At 46.9% G+C, this 23,744-nt stretch overlaps 1 protein-coding gene across 6 annotated transcripts in view; it reads left to right on the top strand.

Moving 5' to 3' along the window:
- Positions 1-23,744, top strand: part of SIPA1L3 (signal induced proliferation associated 1 like 3) — a 254,722-nt gene that overhangs the window by 13,489 nt on the left and 217,489 nt on the right. Inside the window, exon 1 of one of the 6 annotated variants that reach the window (XM_043437891.1) lies at positions 2,831-3,478. The exons of the other annotated variants lie outside the window; for them this stretch is intronic. The gene's annotated coding sequence lies outside the window, so the exon portion shown is untranslated. Of the gene's footprint in view, positions 1-2,830; positions 3,479-23,744 lie in introns of those variants that run through there. 6 annotated transcript variants of the gene reach the window in all.

Raw genomic sequence — 23,744 nt, 5'->3', positions numbered from 1 at the left:
ACTTCCTAAAAGCCCCGCCTCCCAGATTCCCCTCATATCTCATTGGCCAGCATTGTGATACCTGACCACGCCTGGGCAAATCACAGGCAAGAGCCAATCAGGATTTACTGTTAGGGCTGGGGCTAGAAGCCTCTTCACGAGAAGCACAGGACTATGCAGTGCGGCTGCAGGAATAAACCCATAGTACTGTTTAGGAAAAGACTGGGAGAGGGGGCTGGATATTGGGTGGGCAGACAGTAGTTCTGCTACAGAAGTTAGGGAAACAAGGTGAATGCCTAGTACCTGTCCACTTTTGTGTCACTGTCCTTACCAACTTCCTTTTGTAATTACCTGAATCAGGACATGGCTTTTTAATTCTCTAATCATTTCCACCTTTAAGAATGTGTGCACAGAGTCCCTGTATCATAGGAGCCCTCAATCCTTTCGGGAAACCAAGTATTTCATCTGAACACTCAGGGAAACCCAAGCTGGGTGATGAGGCAGCAGTCTGAGGGGCGGTGTTGGTGGTCCGTGAGCGCACTCACTGTGCTCAGCAACACTTGGGGCTCCTCCCTCTGCTTCTGACCACTTTTCCTGTTCAAGGTGCTCCTTGCAGAGGCTCAGTTTCCCCCTTTGAGGACTGCCTTCTAGGGTGGTTGTGAGGATGAAAGGAGAGGATGTAGGGAATAAGGAGAGGATGCAGGTCAAGTGCTGACCCCCAGGAGCTAGCTCATGGTAAGTGCTCAATAATGTGGCCCCTGCTGTTAACATATTTAATTTGACTTACTAATTGAATAGGGCTTCTCTGTTGTTTCAGGGGTAAAGAATCTGCCCACAATGCAGGAGACGTGGGTTCAATCCCAGGGTCAGGCAGATCCCCTCTAGAAGGAAACGGCAACCCACTCCAGTATGGAAAAATTTTCCAGTCTGGAAATCCCATGGACAGAGGAGCCTGGTGGGCTACAGTCTATGGGATCGCAAAAGAGTCGGATATGACTTAGGGACTAAACAACAACAATTAATTGAATAGTTATCATTTAATAATCCCACCCTTTCCTCCCAACAACCCATGAAAGTGACCATTCATTTTGCAAACTGACATTTCCTGTGGGTGCCTGTTGCTGCTGCTTATGGACCCAGCATAAAGCTGTTGCCCTGTAGATCTGCCAAGGGACTGAGGAATGAAGTGCGGGCTGTGGAGCCACATCACTTGGGCACAAGTCCTGGATCCATCTCGGGCTCCCATGTGACCTTGGGCAAGCCACTAGCCTTGCAGTACCTTGGTTTCCATATCTTTAAGGTGGTAATGAAACCGTGTAACTCAGATTGAGATTTGAATCAGTGAGCCCAGACTTGAACCCAGCCAAAATCCAGATGGTGACTTGAATCCACGGTCTTTTAACTGAGATCCCACACCTGGTCTCAGGACTTAATGAAGCTCAGGTTCTTGATGTCTCCTTGCAGAAAGAATTCAGTGAAAGACAAAGTAATGGCTGAGAAGTTGATTTATTTAGAGAGAAACACACTCCACAGACAGAGTGTGGGCCATCTCAGAAGGGGAGAGTGGCCTTGAAATATGGTGTGGTTAGTTTTTATAGGCTGAGTCATTTCATAGGCTAATGGGTGGGGGGATTATTCCAACTATTTTGGGGAAGGGGTCGAGATTTCCAGGAATTGGGCCACCACCCAGTTTGTGGTCTTTGATGATTGGCCTCAAAACTGTCATGGCACCTGTGTGTCATTTATCTTATGCCTGTATACTGAGGCTCAGGGTCTAGTGGAAGTTGACTTGCCCACCATCTTGGACCTATTTGGTTCTAATCAGTTTATGTCGTGTCCTCGGGCTGTGTCATTCTTACAAAGTCTGTGCCCTGCCACCTTCCCTCTGAGGCTGATGGGAGAATTGCATTCAAGCACACAAAGCATTTTGAGCACTGCAGCCCCTGGCCCCCAGTGAGCACTCAGTATATCCGCTGTATCTGCTGTTCTTTGAATATTTGTGCCAGTTTATTCACAGGAGATATGACTTCCTTGGTGGCTCAGTGGTAAAGAATCTACCTGCCAATGCAGGAGACACAGGAGATGGGGGTTCAATCCCTGGGTTGGGAAGATCCCCTGGAGAAGGAAATAGCAACCCACCCCAGTATTCTTGCCTGGAAAAATCCCACAGACAGAGGAGCCTGGTGGACTGAAGTCCATGGAATTGCAGAGTCAGACTTGACTTAGCAACTAAACAAATAAATAAGCTCCTTGAGGGCAGGGTCTGTGTGTTTTTTGTTGAAACCACTGTGTCCTGAGTAGATGGGTTATATATTTCTTTCGTGGATGAAAACAAGGGCAGTAAATCATCCTTCTTTTGTTTTCCCTTCAGCTGCCCAGAATTTAAACTCGGTGACTGTAATAACCTCCTGTTTCGAACCTGATTGAATCTGGGGGCAGCATGTGATGACTGCAGCTGGTGGTTATTGAGCGTTTTGTGCATGAGGGCTAAATGCTCTCTGTAAGTCCTCGCTGACTCTTCACACTCACCCCATTTTACCAATGAGGACCCTGAAGCCCAGTTGAGGATGGGGCACCTGTCTTTCCTCTTGAGGCGCTCCAGTGCCGAGGTTAACAACTGGAAACCAAGAGATGCTCTGCTTGGCTTAACTCTGCGCCGCCACTTTCTTGCTGTGTGACCTTTCTCCTGTGACGTCTCTGTTCTTGAACTTTCTCATATGTAAAGTAGGAATGCTAATCGTGCTTACTTAGGACGGCTGTGAAGGCTGGGGGAGGGGGGAGATGATTCACATCACGTGGAGTGCAGAGCGAGGAGGGGGCGTTCTGGGGCTGTTATTGTTGGGCACACCCATTCCCAGGCTGGCCCGAGGAGTCCGGTGGCCGCGTTTAATCATTAAGCCGCGCTGCTTCTGCGAGCCCGCTCCCCGTCCGCCCGGCGAAAAGGAGCCCATCTTTGGGTCGTGCGGTTATGAATGAAGCGGGCAGGGGAGGCCGTGGGCGCCGATCCAGCCCTGGATCGGTCAGCGAACAGGTGGCGCGTTCCTGGATCCGAGGTCACCGGCCAGCCGCCTTTGTTACCTTGAACTTTCACTCAAGCCCATTCAGGCTCCTCAGACCACGTGTCTGATGAGTAAGGAGTCCTTTGATTTCCCTCCCCCGAAGGGACCTCTGGCAGAACAGCCCGCCTTGGGGACGCGCGCCTGTTCGCCGAGACCCGGCCTGCTGTCGGGGGAACTCCGGTGGCCGGCGGGTCGTTGCTGCGGCTGTTGTTGAGTAAGTCGCTGTGAGGAGCTGGCACGGCAGGTTCCCGCTTCCGCATTCCAGACACCCACCGCGGGCGGGGGAGGCACCACCCACCGCGGGGCCAGGGCGGCCGCGAGCGCGGGCAGGCAGGTGGCCTTGGCCCGGACCGGACCCAGGACGGGACTCGAGAGCCTGGAGCTCCCCCAGGTTCACCTGCCGACTTGGTGATCCCGGCCGGGCTCCGGACGTCTTTCAGGTGAGCGGTGTCGGTTAAGTTTGGTAGGGACTTGCAGAGAAAGTGAATAGTGTGTTTCCTTCTTTTCGGGCATGAGACTGGAGGTTTTCTTTTTTTTTTTCTACCCCCCTCTCCTCTCCCATGAAATGTTTACCTGTCTGCTGCTAACTGTGAAGAAAGGGTGGGCGGAGTGTTGAGGGAATGAGAAGGAAATGGAGGCGATTTCTCCCCGGAGAAGGCATGGGTGAATGCTGAACTCCCCGGGGGATGCCAACTTCTGTACCAGTGGGGTATCCTAGCCTGGTGCGGATGAGCTGTGTGGTCTCAGGCGAGTTCCTCTCCCTCTCTGAGGCTCAGTTTCCTCATCTGGTGAAGTGGTAAGTAGGAGCAGTACCCACTCACCTTCCCAGTGAATCATTGCTCACAGCCTGGGCGCTCACAGCTTGGGCACAGAGTGGTGGTCAGTGTCAGCTAGCCCTACTCCCACCCCAACCCCTAGCCCCGCTGATGCCCTGTCTGACCTTATCTCTGACTTCTCAGCTGCTGCTAGCTGCCTCCTGCCCCTCCTCCCTCAGGGTTTTTGCCCTGACTGTTCCCTCTGCCTGTAACATTTCCCCAGTATCCCCGAAGCTCCCACCCTCTTTGGGACTCTGCTCACATGTCACCTTCTCAGTGAGGCCCCTCTCCTCCCTAAGTAGCACCTTCTCCATCACACTCTCGCCGTTTACTCTGCATTCGTTTTCCTCATAGCATGACCACTGACGTGTTTGTTCTCCCACCTCCCCTCCCGTTGTTGTTTAGTCACTAAGTCGTGTCTGACTCTTTGCGACCCTGTGGACTGTAGCCCGCCAGGCTCCTCTGTCCATGGGATTTCCCAGGCACGAATACTGGAGTGGGCTGCCATTTCCTCCTCCAGATAGTCTTGCTGACCCAGGGATCGAACCCGGTTTTCTCCTGCATTGGCAGGCAGACTCTATCCCTGAGTCGCCAGGGAAGTCTCCTCCCCTACCGTAGGCCCCAGGAAAGCACACTGTCTCTTTTCGTGGAACCATCCCTGGCATGTGGTAGGTGTGCGATATATTGTTTTATGAGTGGATTTGGGATCATGTCTGAGGAAGGGTGGCTGTTCCTATCTGGGTTTTGAGGAGAAAGTCAACATATCCTCAAAGCTGCGGCTGAGGGTGGGGCGGTGGTGTGCGCACTCCCTCTCCTTGGTCACCCAGGGTCCTCGGGCCTCCCTGCAGCATCCAGCCCTCTAGCTTCCTGTCCGTCAGCGCCTCCAGCCTGTGTAGCCTGGGCCCTGACAATACCATGGGTGTGTGTGGCATGGAACAGATGGCCTTGACCCTGGCCTTGCTCCTCATGAGCACAGAGGATGTGTGCAGTTTAGCTCAGGTGAGGAAGGCTTTGTTGAAGACGCCGCACACCCGCCACACACACACATACCACCCCACCTTCGCATATACATGGAAAGCTGACTCTGTCATCAGGCCCTCTTGAGTGTTCCTGCAGTAGTAGAGGGTCAGAGAATACCTTGGAAATGAGAATGAACTGGCCAGGCAGAGTTTATCGGCCTCCCCGGCTTTAACAGGCAGTCATTCTTGTTCTGGGGCTGAACAGGCTTTAATTAAACGGTGAGCTCCACGAGTCTGACCGTGTAAGAGCTGACACTTCCACATCTGTCTCCTGGCTCCCGGTGTCAGCAATTGATTCTGTAAAAATATCCTGGGCTGGGCTTCCCCAGGCTCCGAGGAGTGAGGTCAGTGGCCCTCTTGGGTTTCTCCAAACAGCATGGAGGGCCTGAGGTGTGCGTGGCCTTCACACACATCCTCACACCTAGGGGCCTACCGCTATTTTAAGAATGTGTGAAGTGTCAGAGTTGCTGCTCCCGTAACCTCTAACTGTCCTCTCAGCTCAGGTGCAGTGGGTTTTGGAGTTGACCCTCTTGCATAATAGTGCTCCCAGCACTGCCCAAACTCTCGGCCACAGCACTTAGCTTCTCTGGGCCTCAGTTTCCCTATCTGGAAAATGGGAATAATTAATAGCACCTGCATTAAGTGAGCAGTTTAAAGTGTGATGGAGTGACCTAGTTAGCACTGTGTCTAGTGGATTGAGAGCACTCACTTAATGGGGATAATTATTTTTACGAATTTTTTTCAAGTCATTTAAAAATGTTTCCAGTCAAAAAAAAAAATTTCCAGTCCCTTTCTGGGGGGTTCCTCTCTACTGCATCCCCATGCCAGCATCCTCCCACAATCCTTCACCCATGGGAATAATCAAGCACTGTATGTATCTTTCCACATGTTTCTCCGTGGTTATATAATCCTGTAGGGGGAAATATTACCTATAAGGGATAATAATGCCCTCATTTTCCTGCAGGTTGCTTTTCTTATGTGGCAGTACTGTGTGGAAATGGAGGCCCAAGTCCTCAGGTTATGTTCAAATTTGCTCTTGTTAATGTCTCTGTAACACATGGAGGGATGGGTGTACCACAGTTTATTTGGCCCGGCTGTTACTGATGTGCATTCCTTTTGTTTCTAGTTGTTTGTTTGTTTTTTTCTCCTCTGTATTATTTTTACTGATAGCTTTTTATTATTTTTTTTTATTTTTACTGATAGCTTTTTAAAATTAGATTGCAGACATCCCGCCTGCTTAGCCACCTTGTTAAGCTCTAACCCTTTGAGAAGGAGGAGGAAGTACCATTAGCTTAATGAGGCATCTTGCCCAGATAGGAGATGTAGTTTTGGAGGGTTCTCACCCAGTCCAGCACAATGTTGAGCCATCTACTTTAAATGCCTTTTACTTATAAAAAGGATTAATAGATTCCTCATCCTCTATACAGATTATTTGTGCTTAATGAGTAATTATTACCAAATAAGAGAAAGTTCTTATTTTTTTTTTTATTAATGATCTTTGTTGGAAATCAGAACATGCAAGAGATCTTACTAGAGTTGTGATCTATTGGCAAATTTCCTTTTAAGGTGGTACTTTAGTAAAGGAATAGATTTGGCCTCCTGAAACTTGTGCAGTGGTGTACCTCTTTAGAGGCCTGTTTCAGTTCTCTGCTACATAACCAGCCATCCCAGAACTTATGCCTTAAGGGGATGGAAGTTTATTATTTCTTATCAATCTCTGATTGACTGAGGCTCATCCGGATGGCTCTTCTGCTAGTTTTAATTGGGGTCTCTTATGTGGCTGGAGTCAGAAGATGGATGGGGCTTAAGGTGGTTGTACTCACAAAGGCTTCTCTGGTGTTTCAGCAGTAAAGAATCCCCGTGCAGTGCAGGAAACACTGGTTCGATCCTTGGGTCGGAAAGATCCCCTGAAGAAGGCAATAGCAACCCACTCCAGTATTCTTGCCTGGGAAATCCTATGGACAGAGAAGCCTGGTGGGCTACAGTCCATGAGGTTGCAAACAGTTGGACACAACTGAGCTACTCAGCAACAACTCACATGGCACCTTGGAGACGCCTGGCCCCCTCTCTGTAGTCTCAGAACCTCTCCTTCTGCATGGGTCTTGCCATCCAGTAGCTGGACTTAGAACATGGCAGCCCAGAGCTTCCTAAGTCAAGGCATAGGTCTAGAACTGGCCCAGTGGCGGCCCAGAATTCATGTCGGAAGGCAGACAGAAGACTTGAGTTCTGGAAGGTGTGGCCTATTGAGGGGCCATCTTTGGAGACCACCACAGCCTTCATTTTCTCCGAGAAGGAAAAGTGCAGAGGTCTCGCCTGTGTCCCTCGGGTGTGTCGGGACCGGGGTCGGGTGCGGAGAGCCCTTCATTCCGGGACACGGGGCGCGGCTGGAAAGGCAGCCACCCCCTCGCCTGTCACGCACCGCACGTTCGTGGGGAACCTGGTGCTAAACCATTCGTAGATGACCTGCTTCTGGGTCAGGGTTTCGTAGGTAGCAGAGCAGGTCCCTCGCTGCGATGCGATCTATTTAAAGTCAGCCCCGACGCAAGGGTTTGTAAAACGAAAAAAAAAAAAAAAAAGTGCAGAGGTCATCAGGGCCAGGTGGTGTTGCTGTTTGCAGCGCCCCAGTCTCTTATTTATCTGCATTGCTGCCCTTAGCCTCATAGTGATAAGAAGGCTGCCCTATCTCCAGCCTCACATCCTTGTTACAGGCAGAAAGAAGCAAAGCTCTAAGAAAAAGAAATAGCACCTTTGTCAGGAAACCAAAGTCTTCCCTGAAATCCGTAGCAGACTTCTGCTTCTCCTCTTTGGTTAGAACCTTGTGACAAGGTCACCCTTTGCCAAAAGGAAGTCTCAGAAGCAGTGCTTATTGCCTCTTCAGACAGAGGGTCAGTAAGGAAGCTGTGAGGAGAAAGGACATGCTGGGTAGGCATCTACGAGTGGTCTGTTCAGACAGCTAAAGATGTGGTGGGTAAACTGAGGCAGCAAGAGTTCATTTATCAACACTTTATAGTGGGTACCTGGAGTGGGCAAGACATTGGTTGTCTTTTTTTTTTTTTTTGACATTGGTCTTCTTACAGAGGCTACAAAGATTGGAGAAGTGGACACATCTGGGGCTTACACTGACCAGGATCATCTGGTGGCCTGGACCAGATAATTGCTTAGCTCTGGTCTCCCATGTAGATGTTTGGAGTTAGACTAATGATCATAGAAATAGCCAGTCTCATTAAGGGTTTAATTTGTGAAGAAGAACTAAAGAAACAGCTCATGTTACCTCATGGGCCTATGAAGTAGGCACTGGTATCATGTACCTTTTCAGGTACAGAGAAATGAAATAACCTGCAGAGGCCTTATGGCCAAGGAGTAATAGAGTCGACATGCTGTCCCTCTCTGGTGGTCGGCCTCCAGAGTCTGTGCACTGAACCACTGTGCTATCCTGCTTTAGTTTGTTTATGATTAACCCAGCGTTTCTTGTTGAAATGAGTGTGTAAGTGACAGAGATAGAAACCACTTACTACTCCATCCCTCCCCTCCTACTTCGTGCCTTATTGGTCTTATCTGTCAGTAACTTGGTGTGTGTTCTTTTTCACCTCTCTCTATATGCATTTCATTTTTTAAAGGTGACCTATGGACACACACAATTGGATTAATCATAATCCTTGGTGCATGATACACTGGTATTTTTGGTCTGTACAAAATGTTTATTACAATGAATAGCCATTAGCCTACTCTCTGCCCAAGAACTAGAACATTACCTACCAGTAATTTATATGAAACTATGGTATTTCCCATTCAGTTCCCAGGCTGCTCTCAGCTGTGGCCACCATCTTGAATTTTTTGTTTAAAGTTATTTGTTTTGAAATAGTTATTTTTGAACATCTACAGCGATATCAAACTATACATAGTCTTCTGGGACTTGTAAAATTGTGATTAATCCAGACCATTTGGTATAGCGGTATTTCATTTTTTACTGCCGTATAATATTCCACTGGCCAAAGATACCTTCTGTTTGTTTTAGTCATTTCTGTGGCAATGCATATATCATTAGTTTCCAGATTTGTTTTTGCTATTCTTGGGCTACTGTGAATGTTGTTAAACACATTTCTTAAGGTGCCTGAACAAGAATTTCTTTGAGGTATGTAATGGGCACAAGATTGGTGGCCATAGGATGTGAGCATCTTTAATTTTGCCAAATATCATCAAACTGTTCTCAAATTCTCACCAAGGATGTGTAAGAGTTCCTGTTGTTCTATATCCTGTCACACTTGGTTTTATAAAGCTTTTTTTATTTTTGCCAGTCTGATGTGAGATGAAATCTCATGGTTTTAATTTGTATTCCCCTGAGGACTAGTAAGACATTCTTTTCATTTATGTTTCTTCTTTTGGATATAGCCTATTCATCCTCTTTGCTTCTTTTTCTTATTGATTTGTAGTCATTCTTTATATAGTTTGGTTACTCATCTCGAGGCTGCAGCCAGACCTAACGAAACATTTATGATTCTCTTGTCCCTGTTTCCTTTGTTGTCTCCTCTGTCCACTCTCTCCCCAACTCCATGATGCCTGTTTGTGTTCTCCACCTCACAATGATTCTCCCTGGAACACTTCTCAAATTATGGGCGTTTTTATACGTTTGCGTGGATATATGACTATACCTGTTCCACCCATTGTACCATAGCTTTGTGATCCCAGGTGTAGCAGGATTAGGTTCAACTGTAGGTAATAGAAAACTGCTTATAAAACAAACTGACAATAGCTTAAACAAGGTAGAAGTTTATTTCTCTCTCACATAAAGGAGTCCAGTGATAAGGAGGCCCGGGCTGCACTCTAGTCAGGAACCCAGGTTCCTTCTGCCTTCGTGCTCCACCATCCTTTTATTGTCATCTCATGGTTCGAGATGGCTGCTTAAGCTCCAGCCATTATATCTCAGCAGGGGATGAAGATGGACACTTCTGCCTTATGGAAGTTTCACTCTATAGTTCTGCTTACAGACTCTTGCCCAGAATTTAGTCACATATATAGTTATAAGGGAATCTAGAAAATGTATTTCACATGACCTTGTTCTTAGCTAAAAATCAGATTCTATTACTGAGTTAAAAGGGGAGACTAAATATTGGATTAGGCAGCCAACAGTTTTACTAGTTCTGAAAAGTTCCCTAAAAATGGCTCTTAAAGGAGTTGCCAGACACCAGGATGGCGCCTCTAGATGATGCCCCTTTTGATTCTTTGATTTGTTACACAGATGTTTAATGAGCATCTGTTTTGCACAGGCACTATTCTGGGAAGCCAGTATTGAACAAAACAAGTGAAGTCCCCACCCTCACGGAGCTTATTTTTATAAAAGGGAAGATAGATAGTAAACAGACAAGGAGTTTATAGTGAATCAGAAAGAGATAACAGGTGTGAAAAGAAATGCAGGAGAAGGCATGGGATGAGGGTGAGTAGCATGTGGTGCTGTTTTATTTTGTTTATTTTTTAAGGATTCATTTATTTTATTTTTGGCAGCACTGGATTTTCATTGCTGCACGTGGGCTTTCTATAGTTGTGAGTGCAGGCTACTCTTCGTTGCAGTGTGGGGGCTTCTCATTGCAGTGGCTGCTTGTGGAGCAATAGAGCTCAGCAAGGCTTCAGTAATTGTGGTTCGAAGGCTTAGCTGCCTCGAGGCATATGAGATCTTACTGTATCGGGGATCGAACCCATGCACCCTGCTTTGTAGGCACTCTTAACCACTAGACCACCAAGGAATCCCTGGTGCTGTTTTAGATGGAGTGAGTGGTCAGGGAAGGCCTCCTTCATGAGATGACTTTGAAGCTGAGATGAAGGAGGCAAGGGAGGGAGCCATGTGGATCTCTGGGGGAAGAGCATTTGGGGCAAAATAAGGGCCAGTGAAAGGCCCTGGGGCGAGACAGTTACCCGCCTGCTTGAGGAGTTTTGGGGAGTGGTCCGCAGAGCTTGAGATTGATGAGGGAGGGAGGTGGTGGGGCAGATCGGTGAGGGGGGTGGGGGGCTGTTTGTGGGCCACGGTGAAGACTTTTGGCTTTACCTGGGGTGACATGGAGACGCAGAAGGGTTCCGAGCAGGAAGATGTGGTTTGATCATTAGCACTTGATAGTGGAAGTGATCTTTCTTTCTTCTCAGTTCAGTTGCTCAGTCATGTCTGACTCTTTGTGACCCTGTGGACTGCAGCACACCAGGCTTCCCTGTCCATCACCAGCTCTCGGAGCTTGCTCAGACTCCTGTCCATCATGTCAGTGATGCTATCCAACCATCTCATCCTCTGTCATCCCCTTCTCCTGCCTTCAATCTTTCTCAGCATCAGGGTCTTTCCAGTGAGTCAGTTCTTTGCATCAGGTGGCCCAAGTATTGGAGTTTCAGCTTCAGCATCAGTCCTTCCAATGAATATTCAGGACTGATTTTCTTCTCAGAGCAGCCTACATTTTTCACCTCCAGACACCTTTTGAAAAAGTAAATAGCACCAGGGGGACTTCCCCAGTGGTCTAGTGGTTTAAACTCTGCCTTGCAATGTAGGGGATGCCAGTTTGATCCTCGGGCTGGGAGATCCCATATGCTTCGCAGCAACTAAGCCTGGGCAAGTAAGACCTGACACAGGCAAATAACTAAATAAATACCATCAGCTCTTATTAACCACTCTGGTTTTATAGATATCTGCCGCTGACCTCTCCCACTGGATTATTTTAAAGCTAAATATTTCAATATTGATCTCTGAAAGGATTCTTTTTCCTTAAATTCATTATTCTTTCCATAATGACAGTATTACTGTCATGATTACAATAACTACCAATAATTGAATGTCATCATCTAGTGTTCAGTTAGTGGCTCTTCTCATAAATATCTCTGTAGAATTGATTTGTTCCAGTCAAGACCCGACAAGGTCCATAGTTGAATTTGGTTCACATGCTTATTAGGTGTCGTTTAATCTATGGGCTCTCCCTACCCCCACGTATTTTTTTTTTTCCTTTTAATAGTTTATTTGTTGAGAGAAGCCATGTCATTTGTCCTGAGATTTTGTACATTCTGTGTCTGGCTGATTGCATACGTGTGGTGGTATTTAATGAGCTCTTCTGTCCCCATGTTTCCTATGAATGAGCAGTAGGATTGAGACTTGAGCAGATTCATATTTGAGATGCGTGCACACAAACACACACACATTTGTGTGTTGCTGTGTTTGTGTATCCATTGTTGTTGTTGTTTAGTCACTACGTCGTGTCTCTTTTGAGACCCTGTGTACTATAGCCCACCAGGCTTCTCTGTCCATGGGATTTCCCAGGCAAGCCTTCTGGAGTGGGTTGCCATTTCCTCCTCTCAGGGATCTTCCTGACCCAGGGGTCAAACCCACATCTCCCGCATCTCCTACATTGGCAGAGGGATTCTTTACCGCTGAGCTATCGAGGAAGCCCTTGTATATCCATCAGGGTCTGTAAAGCCTGATGTCTCTTTCCGTGATGTTGTGTAGAGTTAACCACTGAAAATGACTGTTGCCTAGACCCAGGCTTTCACTTGGGGGTTGCAAAAATTGTGACATTGTAATTCAACCCTCCTCTTCACTTATTAGCTGGAATATTCCTCTAGAGAAGAAACCTCTCTCATCTATTATTCAGCTATCCCGAGGGTACTGACTCTTTTCAGCTTTTGTTTACATTAGAAATGAGTAGTGAACAACTGGGCTGGTGTCTAATCAGCTGGCTTTTCCTTCCGTGATTCTAGCCTTCTTTGTTTTTGTGTTCATGCGTTTTGTGATATTTACTGGTCTCGGCTACTGCCCACGTCCGTCTTGGATTTGGGAACAAACAGATGAGCAGCGGTCACAGTCATCTCATTGTGTAGGCATGGCTGCCTCGGGCCTTACCTTTGACCAGGTGGAGCCCTGTATGCTTGTCAGTGTAACCAGGGAGAGTCGACTCTAGACTGTTGACATTTTCTTTTTTTTTTTTTTGCCCTCTCCTGCCCTGGCCATGTATTTCCAAACCAACAGCCTCTAGAGAGTTCTCGTTCAGTGCCAGGGGATTAAATCTTTCTGCTTGGGGCAAGAGGTTTTTGAGCATTTGAATTTCTTCTGATCTGAAACTCCATTCTTAAGACAAAAGAGCAATAGAAGACTCCTCTCCATTGGAAAGGCCAGCCCTTCTAGTAGCCTGGCCAGGGGCGAGCTCTGACCCCAGCCACTGTTGTCTGGGTCATAAATTCTTTAGGGCACTAGCACGCTTGAAATCGCTTGGATGCTTTGTGATCAGTTAGGCACTGGACACCTGAGGGTTTTCTTTCCTCCTGGAGATTACAAACACATTTATTCCCACTGGGTGGGGAGAGATTTGATGTGGAGTGGTTCAGAATTCATTAATTCCTTCAGCCCCTGACTTGTTCATTTGGCAAATATTTATGGAGCCTCATGTGTTCCAAGTGCCGGGGTCAGAGCCTGGGAAGGCCCACACTCTGGGAGTTTACGTTCATGCTGAAGGACCCAGGTGATAACGTCGTAAACAGAGTGAGGATGAATAATGCTCTGAAGTCATGAAAGCAGAATGTGAGCGGACACACCTGGAAGGTGGAGGGGGGCTGTGGGAAGCCAGATAACTGGGGTGCTTGGGGGAAAGCCTTACTGGGGTGGTGACACGTCAGCTGAGCTTGGGATGGTACGGAGGTGACAGTCTTGTGTAAGACCCGGGGGAGAGCCCTCCCAGCTGCAGGGGCAGCGAGGGCAGGGGTGGGAGTGAGCCGGGTGTGTCCGCTCTCTCATTCCCTCTGGCTGCTGTGACAAGCAGAGATGGCAGAGGTGGGGGCAGAAGCGGGGCGATGAGGGAGGTGGAGTGAGCAGAGGAGCGTGGAGCCAGCTTGAGTGGTCTGGTTGGCGCTAGGGAGAAGCGCACAGCCCCACAGAACGTGCCAGGGGGTGGTCAGAGTGGATGGTGAGTGGGATGAATGCTTTTCCAGAGGCTTCGGGCTTTGCTGGTTTGGGTGACAGTTGTAACAGTCCCAGGTACCCTTAATTTATTTATTTTAAGGGTTTGTTTTTTTTTTAATGTGGAACATTTTGAAAAAATGTGCTTTTTGACATGTACACACTGCCCTATTTATTTATTGTTTACTTATTCTTGGCTGCGCTGGGTCTCCGTGGCTGGATAAGGGCTTTCTCTCGTTGTGCAGAACGGGGGCTACTCTCTGGTTGCGGTGCTCAGGCTTTTCACTGCAGTTGTTTCTTTGGTTGCAGGGCATGGGCCCTAGGCACACGAGGTTTAGGATCTGCAGCAGGCGAGCTCCGTAGTTGCGGCTGGCTGGCTCTAGGACTCACAGGCGTCAGTAGTTGCAGCACAGGGGTCATTTACTGTGGCTCTCCATCCCTAGAGCATGGGCTCAGTAGTTGTGGAGCACGGGCTCAGTTGTGGAATCTTCCTGGATCAGGGATTGAGTGCATGTCCTCTGTATTGGCAGGCAGATTCTTATCCACTGTGCCACCAGGGAAGTCCTGGTTTTTGGTTGGTTTTTTTTTTTGTCTTTATTGAATTTGTTACAATATTGCTTCTGTTTTATGTTTTGGTTTTTTGACTGCCAGGCATGTAGAATCTTAGCTCCCTGACCAGGGATCGAACCTGCCCCTCCTATATTGGAAGGTGAAGTCTTAACCACTGGACCACCAGGGAAGTCCCCTAAGTTCTCTTTAAAATGGACTGAGGCTCCTACTTACCCCTCATTTAACCATCACTTTGGTAGGCTCTTAGTCCCCTTTTCACAGATGAGGACACTGAGGCCCAGGGAGGTGAAGCCCTTGATCCTTGTCGCCCAGCTCCTCGGGGCCCAGGTTGGGACCCGGGTAGCTCATCTCAGAGTCTGACCTTGGTTGAGCTACCTGACCACAGCTGTTAATTCATGATGTTGACAGAGTCTGTGCCTAGCAGGAGCCAAATGTCAGTGTCCTACATGTATGAAATCAGGACAGGGGTTCAAGTCCACATCGGTGTCCCTTCCACCTTCCTGCTAACCTGGGTCCTGACACACCTTTTATTACAGTGTTTATTACAGGGCAGAAAACAAGGACTTTCTGGTTGCTGACACATTAGTAACTTGACTTTGTAACTTGACACTCAGACCAGATAAAACATGTACCTAGGCCCCGGACTTCAGGCTTCTGAGCCTGCTTAACTGATGGGGCTGAAAGTCTCCCCAACCATCAGATCCTTCTTATCTCCTCCTCCAGTGCTCCATGGGTCAAGGGGGCTCACTGCTTATGTGGAGTGTCCTGTGTGATGCCTCAGCCAGACTCACGGTTGTATTTGGTGTCCCCAGGAGAGAGGCTTGAGATGTCCACCTCCCCCCACACCCCCTGCCCCCCGGATCATGGCTCCTGGAAAAGGAGTTTGGTCCTGCTTACCACTTACCCTTTAACAGCACCGATGGACGGCCGATCATCTGCCCCTACCTGCATTTAGGGTAGGCAGCAAAAATTTTCTATTGATAAGTTTTTTAAACTTCTGTTTGGGGGCTTCCCTGGTGGCTTGGTGGTAAAGAATCCCTCTACCAATGCAGGAGATGCGGGTTTGATCCCTGATCCGCAGGAAGTGCCCAGAGGCCTTGGCGCAACTAAACCTTGCTCACGTCAATGAGAAGCCCATGCCCCGCAACTAGAGAGTAGAGCCGGCTCGCCACAACTAGGGGAAAGCCGTCGTGCAGTAAGAAAGACCTAGCACAGCCAAAAATAAATAAATAAATAAATTTTAAATTCTATTTTAAAAATACTGATTTAAAACTTACGGAAGCCACTTGCTAGTTTTAACAGTTCGAGGAGCAGAGCGGCATGTAAAACGCGGACACTCTGCGTTCCCATTGTGGCCCTAGCACTTGGCCTTCTCCTCACCTCCCTCACTTGCCCAGAGGGACACCACGTGTGCCCTTCTTTGCTGTGTGTACGGGGGATTGTGTGTGCTAAGAAAGCGGGGTCTGGAGCCACAGTGCTTGGGTTCAGATGCCAGTTTTGCTGTGTGCGTACTTGGGCCTTGACTTAATCACTCTGCCTCAGTTTCCCCCTCTGTAAAATGGAAGTGATGGTCCTAACTTCTTGACTGAGGATTCATTGCATTAAGTATGTAGCAGTTAGAGTGGCACCTTGCACGTGACAAGTAGTCACACATTAGCTATTTTTATTAACACAGGTATATACGGGTATTGTTTTACAGACATACTTTTCCCACGTATGCACTTTCCTTTAATAATTGGTCTTGGAGAGCCGCCCATGGTACTCACTGGGTCAAGGTCAGCCACATTCTTTTTAATGACTTCACAGTGTCCCGTCCTGTCAATGCCTGTTGTTGAATACACTGGTTGTTTCCAGCCTTCACTGTTACAACTGAACATCTCACACACCAAAACCTTTGTTTGCTTCTTAGATTTTTCTTACGACAAAACCCCGGGGTTGCAATTACTACCACAAAGTGAATAAATAAGCTTAAAGACTTGTGATATTTATTGCTAACTTGACTTCTAGGATCTCTTTATTAAACATATGTATTCCTTGTTAGTTGCCTGTTCTAGGGTTTTTTTTTTCTTATAGATTTATAGGGGATCTTTACATTATTGAAGGTATGATTCTTTCGTTATACGTTGCAAGTTTAATTAAAAAAAATTTTTTTAAGTAAATTATTTTTTTGCCCGCCATGCGGCTCGTGGGATCTTTGGTTCCCCAAGCAGGGGTTGAACCTGGGCCCAGCAGTGAAGGTTCCAAATCCTAACCACTGGACCACCAGGAAATTCCCTGTTTTGTGAGTTTAAATTCCTACTTAGTTTTACTTTTTATTTTATTTTTTTTTATGTTGTTAAACATATCGAGACTTTTCTTTTTAAAGCTTCAGTCTTAAATTTGAGATAAATATATCCCTAGTTATTTTATGACTTCATCTTTTACATCCAATATGTGGAATTTTTTCTTGGGGTTAGGTGTGGGATAAAGATCTTAAACACACCCTTCACCCACCCCCAAGCAGTAGTTAATGAATTGTCTCCTTCATATTGTCAGAGTAATACATCCTTTCCCACCCATTTGAAAAACTTATGAGCCAGGCCCCAATCTAAGTGTCTTAACACTTACCTCTCAGCCCCCTGCCATAACTCAATGAAGCAGGTTGGTAATACCATCATTCACTGGAGGAAACCAAAGCACCCAGGGGTGTGATCTTGCTTGCTTAATGTCTTACAACGTGGATGAGGCAGAGCCTGGCTTGCAATCTTGTGGATTTATTCAGTAATGAGCTTCCTTATTTCTATTTTCAGCAGCTTTCCCTGCAGTTGCTTGACAGACCTTCCTTTTGTCCACTAGTAATAGCCATTTCCATTGCTCCTGTGCTATTCCCTGCCTCGTTGCCTTGGCCAGGACTTCGGTGACAATGTTAAATACCAGTGGGGGGCTGCAGATGGGCGTGGGGGCCTCAGACTGCAGGGCGCCCCTTGTTGGGGGCCTAATTAGGCAGGGACCAGAAAAGTGGCAATGTCAGTACAATGAAGCAGTGGTCCCCAACTTTGATCTGAAGTAGAGCTGATGTAATAATAATTAAAATTAAGTGCACAACATATGTAATGTGCTTGATCATCCTGAAACCAACTTCCACCACCAAGTCCATGATAAAACTGTCTTCCATGAAACCGATCCCTGGTGCCAACAGTGTTTGGGGACCCCTGCAAAAAAGACCTCATCTGCCCTGTGGCTGGACCAAACCAGGGAAGAAGCTGGCTAAGTAAGACTTGACTGGCTGTCTCCATTTCAGGACAGGGGGTCTGATTGGCCCAGCCATGGTCAGATGGCTTCCTCTCATCCAGAGCTGAGGCGAGGCAGTAAGCATGGTACACACACCTCTCATAAGATGAGGGCTTTCAGGAGCCCAGCAGACCCTCTTCTTTGCTCTCCTGGCCGAGGACATCATTCCTCTTCTTATATATGAACCATCGTCATGCAGTGGTTTTGCACATGGGCCAGATGACTTGGATTCAAAGCTCAACCAATTACGAGCTCTGTGTGTTTACCTTGTGTTTATCACTTCACCTCTCAGGGCCTCCGAATCCTTACCTGTAAAAGATGATAATGGCTTCTACTTCATCAGGCTACTGTGAGTATTTAACAAACTAATGGAGGGGACTTCCCTGGTGGTTCAGTAGCTAACAGTCCATGTTCCCAATGCAGGGGGCCTGAGTTCGATACTTAGAGAACTGGATCCTGCATGCTGCAACTGAGACTCAGTGCAACCAACTAAATTTTAAAAAACTTATGGAAAGTATTTAGTCTGAGCCTGCTACATTGTAAGTGCTCAGGAAGTATTAGTTCTCATCACCATCATCATCCTTATTTATTTTTTTCTTCTGAGACTAGATAGGGTTCTATTGTTCAAGCTTGGGCTTCGGAATAAGGAGTCAAGAACTGATCTCAGCTTCCCCAACTAACTCTGTGACCTTCGCCGAGTGAGTAACTTCTGAAGGAGCTTTGGGTTCTTCACCTGCAGAGTGGGAAGAATCACAAGCTGACAGAGCTCCTTCCCTGGATGTCTCATGTGCTGTCTGCGGTTTGGGGCGATTGTGGAGAGGGAAGAGATTCCCGGTGTCTGGACTCAGTATAGCCCGAGTTCCTCCTGATCACACACCCTGCAAGTGTGACCTGGTGAGGCTGAGGTTAAGACCTGCCTCACCTCCTTCTCAGAGCTGTGCAGGGCCTCTCTGCACGTGGTATGACACCGCACCTGTTCCCTGGAAGTCCATCTGCCGCCCCCGGACCTGTGAGAGCAGGACCCAGGTCTGACCCACCCACTCCTGTCCCCTGGCTTCAGTGCCAGGTGGGAGTACAGAACACTCACCCTCATCAGGCTTCTTCTCTGGAGAAAGACAGATCTGGACAACAGCTTCTCAGGAAGTGTATTTGTATTTGTATCTGGTCATACCCCTTCCCTGGGTGGTGATTCTGAAACCTGGCTGGGCATTCGCCTCACCTGGGGAATCTTATTAACAGTTGGGCTTTTCTGGCTTCTCTCCTGCAGCTCCTGTTTGGGCAGGTGTAGAAGATAACTGTCTGCTGCTTTGGCTGCCCAGCAACCATTCTTTGAGATTTTCCCTTGGGGAACTGCTTCCGCCATTCAGTCCGTTTATTTACTGAGCTCTACTGTATGCATGACGGGGTCTTCCCTGGTGGCTCAGCAGTAAAGAATCTGCCTGCAGTGCAGGAGACCCAATCCCTGGGTCGGGAAGATCCCCTGGATTCAATCCCTGGGTCAGGAAGATCCCCTGGAGGAGGGCACGGCAGCCCACTCCAGTGTTCTTGCCTGGAGAATCCTGTGGACCTAGGAGCCTGGTAGGCTACAGTTCATAGGGTCACAAAGAGTCAGAAACGACTAAAGCAACTGAGCGCGCACTGTATGTATGACACCAGTTACTCTAGCACTGGGGACCGGGCGGTGAATCAGACACGGAAAGCCCTGCGCTTAAAAATGAAATGAGATGACAGTGTCTCTGCTTTTTAAATTTTTTTTCTTTATTGTGATAAAAGTCACAGAATATAAAACATGCCACTGCTGCTAAGTTGCTTCAGTCATGTCCGACTCTGTGCGACCCCATAGCCGGCAGCCCACCAGGCTCCGCCGTCCCTGGGATTCTCCAGGCAAGAACAATGGAGTGGGTTGCCATTGCCTTCTCCAATAAAACATGCTCTTTTAACCATATTTAACTGTACAGTTCAGTTACACTAAGTAGATTCATATTGTTCTGCAACTCTAACCATCATCCATCTCCTGAGTTTTTCACCTTCCTAAATTGAAAGGCTGTCCCCATTAAACACTAACTCCCATCCCCCCTCCCCATCCCCTGGAATCTACCACTGACTCTGTGAACTTGACTATTCTAGGTACCTCCTGTAAGTGAAATCAAGCAGTTGTTTGTCTGCTTCACTGGTGGCTCAGATGGTAAAAGAACCCGCCTGTGATGCGGGAGACCTGGGTTCGATCCCTGGGTTGAGAAGATCATCTGGAGGAGGGCATGGCAACCCACTCCAGTATTCTTGCCTGAAGAATCCCCAGGGACAGAGGAGCCTGGTGGGCTATAGTCCATGGGCTCACAAACAGTCAGACACAAATGCAAATACACGATGTATATTGGAATGCATGTTTAAGGTTAACTTAATATATGGAGATGACAGTATCTTGTAAGTTATATATTATCTTATAAGTTACATATTAGATTAGATACATTAGATAACAGTCATTTTCTGATTTCAATAATTGTACTCTGATTAGGAGAATTTCATTGTTCTTCAGAAACAGGCACTGACTTCTGTAGGGGTTAAAAAGAAGAATCAATTCTTGGGAAAAGGACAAGCAAACCAGTATTGGCCGAGCAATCATAAAATTGACTAAAATATTTATCCTTTTTCAGTTTGGGGGTAATGGTCATGAAGACTCAGCCGTGAGGAAATGCTTTGTTTTATAGAATAGGTTTGTATTCAGGAAGTCAGTGTGCATATGCACAATTTTGAGTTTAAAGGTTCTAAAAATATTAGGAGGTAGGAAGTTTATAGATTCTTTTCTTTCTTTATACTTTTGTGTATTTCTCACATTTTCCAGAAGGAACTTTTGGAAATAGCAGTAAGAAGCAGCTTTAAGAAAAAAAAAAAGCCCCTCCTCCCCACTTGTGGAATGTTCTGGTCCATATGGTTTGGCTGTGGAACCGTGAGCAAGCACAGGTCCTTCCCATCGGCCCCCCTCCCTGCTACAGTGACTGGTTCAGGAAGGGGGGGGTGTCTCGTCAGACTACTCAATTAATGCCGGAAAGCACCAGAAAAGAGGTATTTTTCTTTCTGCTGGGATCTGAAGTTGTGGGGCAGAAACCTAATGCCCCTGGGGACCATCTTTTCCAAGGGGTCAGACAGAAAGAAGATAGAAATGATTAGTTGCTCATAAGCTCTGGAAGTAACTGGTGTTGGAATAACCCCTGCACTTGTCAGCATGGTGACCCAAAAGGTTTCTTTTTTTTTTTTTTTCCTCCAGCCAGTTTGAGTTGGGTCTCAGTCACTGGCAACCCAAAGAGCTCTGTAAGTAACAAAATAATCTTAGTGGGCCCTAGAACCTGGAGCTTAAACATTTTCCACAAATGATTTGCATCAAGTTTCAGAACCACTTTGCTAGGGTTTTCCGAGCGGTGATTCTCAGACTTCAGTGAGCAGCAGACTTGCCTGGAAGTCTTGCTAAAAATACAGAGCCTCTGCTCTGTTCCAGACTGCTGGAGATTCTGATCTGGAGCCAGAGGCCAGGGGATCTGAGTTTTGAGCAACAACCACTCTGACAAAGGGCAGAGATCATGCCCAGTCTAAGGCTTTACCCCTGGTTGGGGCCCGGGGTCTCTCTCAAATGAATGAAAGTAAAGTTTGAGTCTAGATCACCTTTGGAAAATCATTCCTCTCCTGCCTGTTACCCAGCTATGCATACTACATGATGTTTTAATAAATCTAACCAAGGGACTTCTTGATGGTCTAGTGGTTAAGACTTCGCCTTCCAATGCAGGGGCTTTGGGTTCCATCCCTGGTTGGGGACTGGGATCCCACACGCCTCACAGTCAAAAAAAACAAAACAAAAAAACCCCCCAAACATAAGAACAGAAGCACTATTGTAACAGACTCACTTTAAAAATGGTCCACATCACCCCTGCGCCCACGTCACCACTGTTGAGCCTGAGAACCTCAGCTACTGAAGCCCGCTCACATTGGAGCCCATGCTCCCCAACAAGAGAAGCCACCCCAATGAGAAGCCTGCACACCGCAACTAGAGAAAGCCCACGCAGCAATGAAGACCCAGCATAGCCAAAAATTTTAAAAAGTCATCCACTTCAAAAAAAAAAAAAACTTAAGAAGTCTAACCAAAGGAACTACGGCTAGATATGTGAGCTTCATTAGTGTAATGGTTTAACCAGCGTGGACCCCTCAAGTAATTTGGAAACAGCTGGATATTGTGCAAGCTGAAATTGTTGCTTCAAATTCAAAGCAGTCTGCTCTTGAAGAAAGCTTTTGGCAGTAGTGGAAAATGTTCCAGAGGGTAATTACTCACTGACTTAGTCTGAGGTAATTTATGGTGAATGCTTCCCTCACGTGTGTGTTTGTGTGTGTGTGTGTGTACATGTGGACCCATACTTACTTGGAGGTGAAGGAAGGGCCATAGCCCTTTTACTTGGGTGAAAGGGAATCTTTTGAGTTGACCCATCAGGCCAGAAAATCCCTTTTCACATACCGTCTTGTAGCAGCTTTGCTCTTGAGGCCCCTGAGAGCTGGGGGAAGAAGAATGTGGAGCCTGAATGAAATGCCCTGTTGGCGCTCACCCCAGGCACGTGTGGCTTTGCCATTGTCTAAAGTCTTCCCCCCCACCCCCCACAAGAATTTGTACCCTACACTGAGTTCCTATACCTCAGCCACCGGGAATTAGGGTGTGGGTTTGCTATGATTATGCAAATTTAAACTGATCATCTTCAGATATTTTTATTTGTGTCCCCTCAAGAGAATTCTGATAAGCCACACCTCCTTTTACATTATCAAGCTAACATCTAAAATGATTTTATGGTAATGTAAGATTTTTCTTATTGGTGGGAGAAAGACAAGAGTGCATATTTTTGTAAGATGAGATAAGATGAAGATTAATTGAAATAACTAGTCTAGGATATGATTAGATAAGGTAGGTTTTTTACTCCTCTATTAAATAAAACATGCAGACTCTGAAAGAAATCAGATTTGGAAATTTTTTCTGGTGGATTTCAAAAGGTTTGGTGGTCCTGCAAAACATTCCATTTAAGTGAATCAAGACCACTAACCTTCGACAGTTCTGAATTTAGGCAATCCCAGCATAGACCAAAATATCCTGTTTTTAAGGCCAAGTTTCATATCTAACAAATATGTGTAAGTCAGGGAAAGACAGGCAAGTCTGGGAGCTCAAGGAGCTTTATTATTCATTAAAGACTACTTCTGTGAAACCAGTATTTTGATGCTTTCTGTTGCTCGGAGGCCTGGAGATTTATACACCCCGCTGGGCAGTGCTTTTTGGGAAGAGGTGGGAGGTTGTGTAATGAAGGCTGGACAGCTGAGAAGGCTGGCTGGTTCACAGATCAGTCTCAGGAAGGAGACCTGTGGCAGTTGACAATCTCTTCCCTTAGAGACATTTGTGTTCTTGGATCAACTGAAAGTCTCTTTAAACCCCTGGAGAGAAGTATTTCCTCTGAGCATGAAGACTCAGCTGAAAGAATTTCGCTGTTTCTTACCTCATTGACGAGGAAGTCCAGAGGTATCTAGGTTACCGAGATGGTTGACTGGTTCACCACGGTCACCACTACTGCCTTCATCATTGCAGATCCAGTTGATCTCATCTCCTGGCTCAGCAGGCTTCCTCCTTCTGTGTGCATGGTCCAGGGGCCACTTCTGCAATCCTGGGCATCCTGGCCAGATAGGGTAGTGTATATGGGAGAAGGAAGGTGATACCTGTCTCCTGAAGCCCCAACCAGCCTCTTCTTGCTTCTTCTTGGCCAACTGGCTTAGGCCAGACCATCTCCTACTGAGAGGTAACAAGCTATCATGTTAGTATGTAAAAATTCTAAACATCACTTCTCGATCACTAATTAATTTGGTGGCTAAAAGCCAGTTGTCACATGCCTTTACACCATGATTCCCCTCTAGTCAATATCTAAACTTGCATCACTTGTATCAGCCTTGGTCGACTGGTTTCATGTCCACAGGTGGTTCTGACCTTCTGACTGCATTTAAAATGTAACCTTGAGACTTTGCCTGCTTAAAATGTTGTAATGAGTTTTGAGAGCATAAATTTTTCCCACATAAAAATTAGGTGAAAACACATCAAGAACTATATACA

The sequence above is a fragment of the Cervus canadensis genome, chromosome 18 (assembly GCF_019320065.1).
Source record: "Cervus canadensis isolate Bull #8, Minnesota chromosome 18, ASM1932006v1, whole genome shotgun sequence".
NCBI lineage: Eukaryota > Metazoa > Chordata > Mammalia > Artiodactyla > Cervidae > Cervus > Cervus canadensis.
This window is presented reverse-complemented; position numbering and strand designations above follow the sequence as displayed.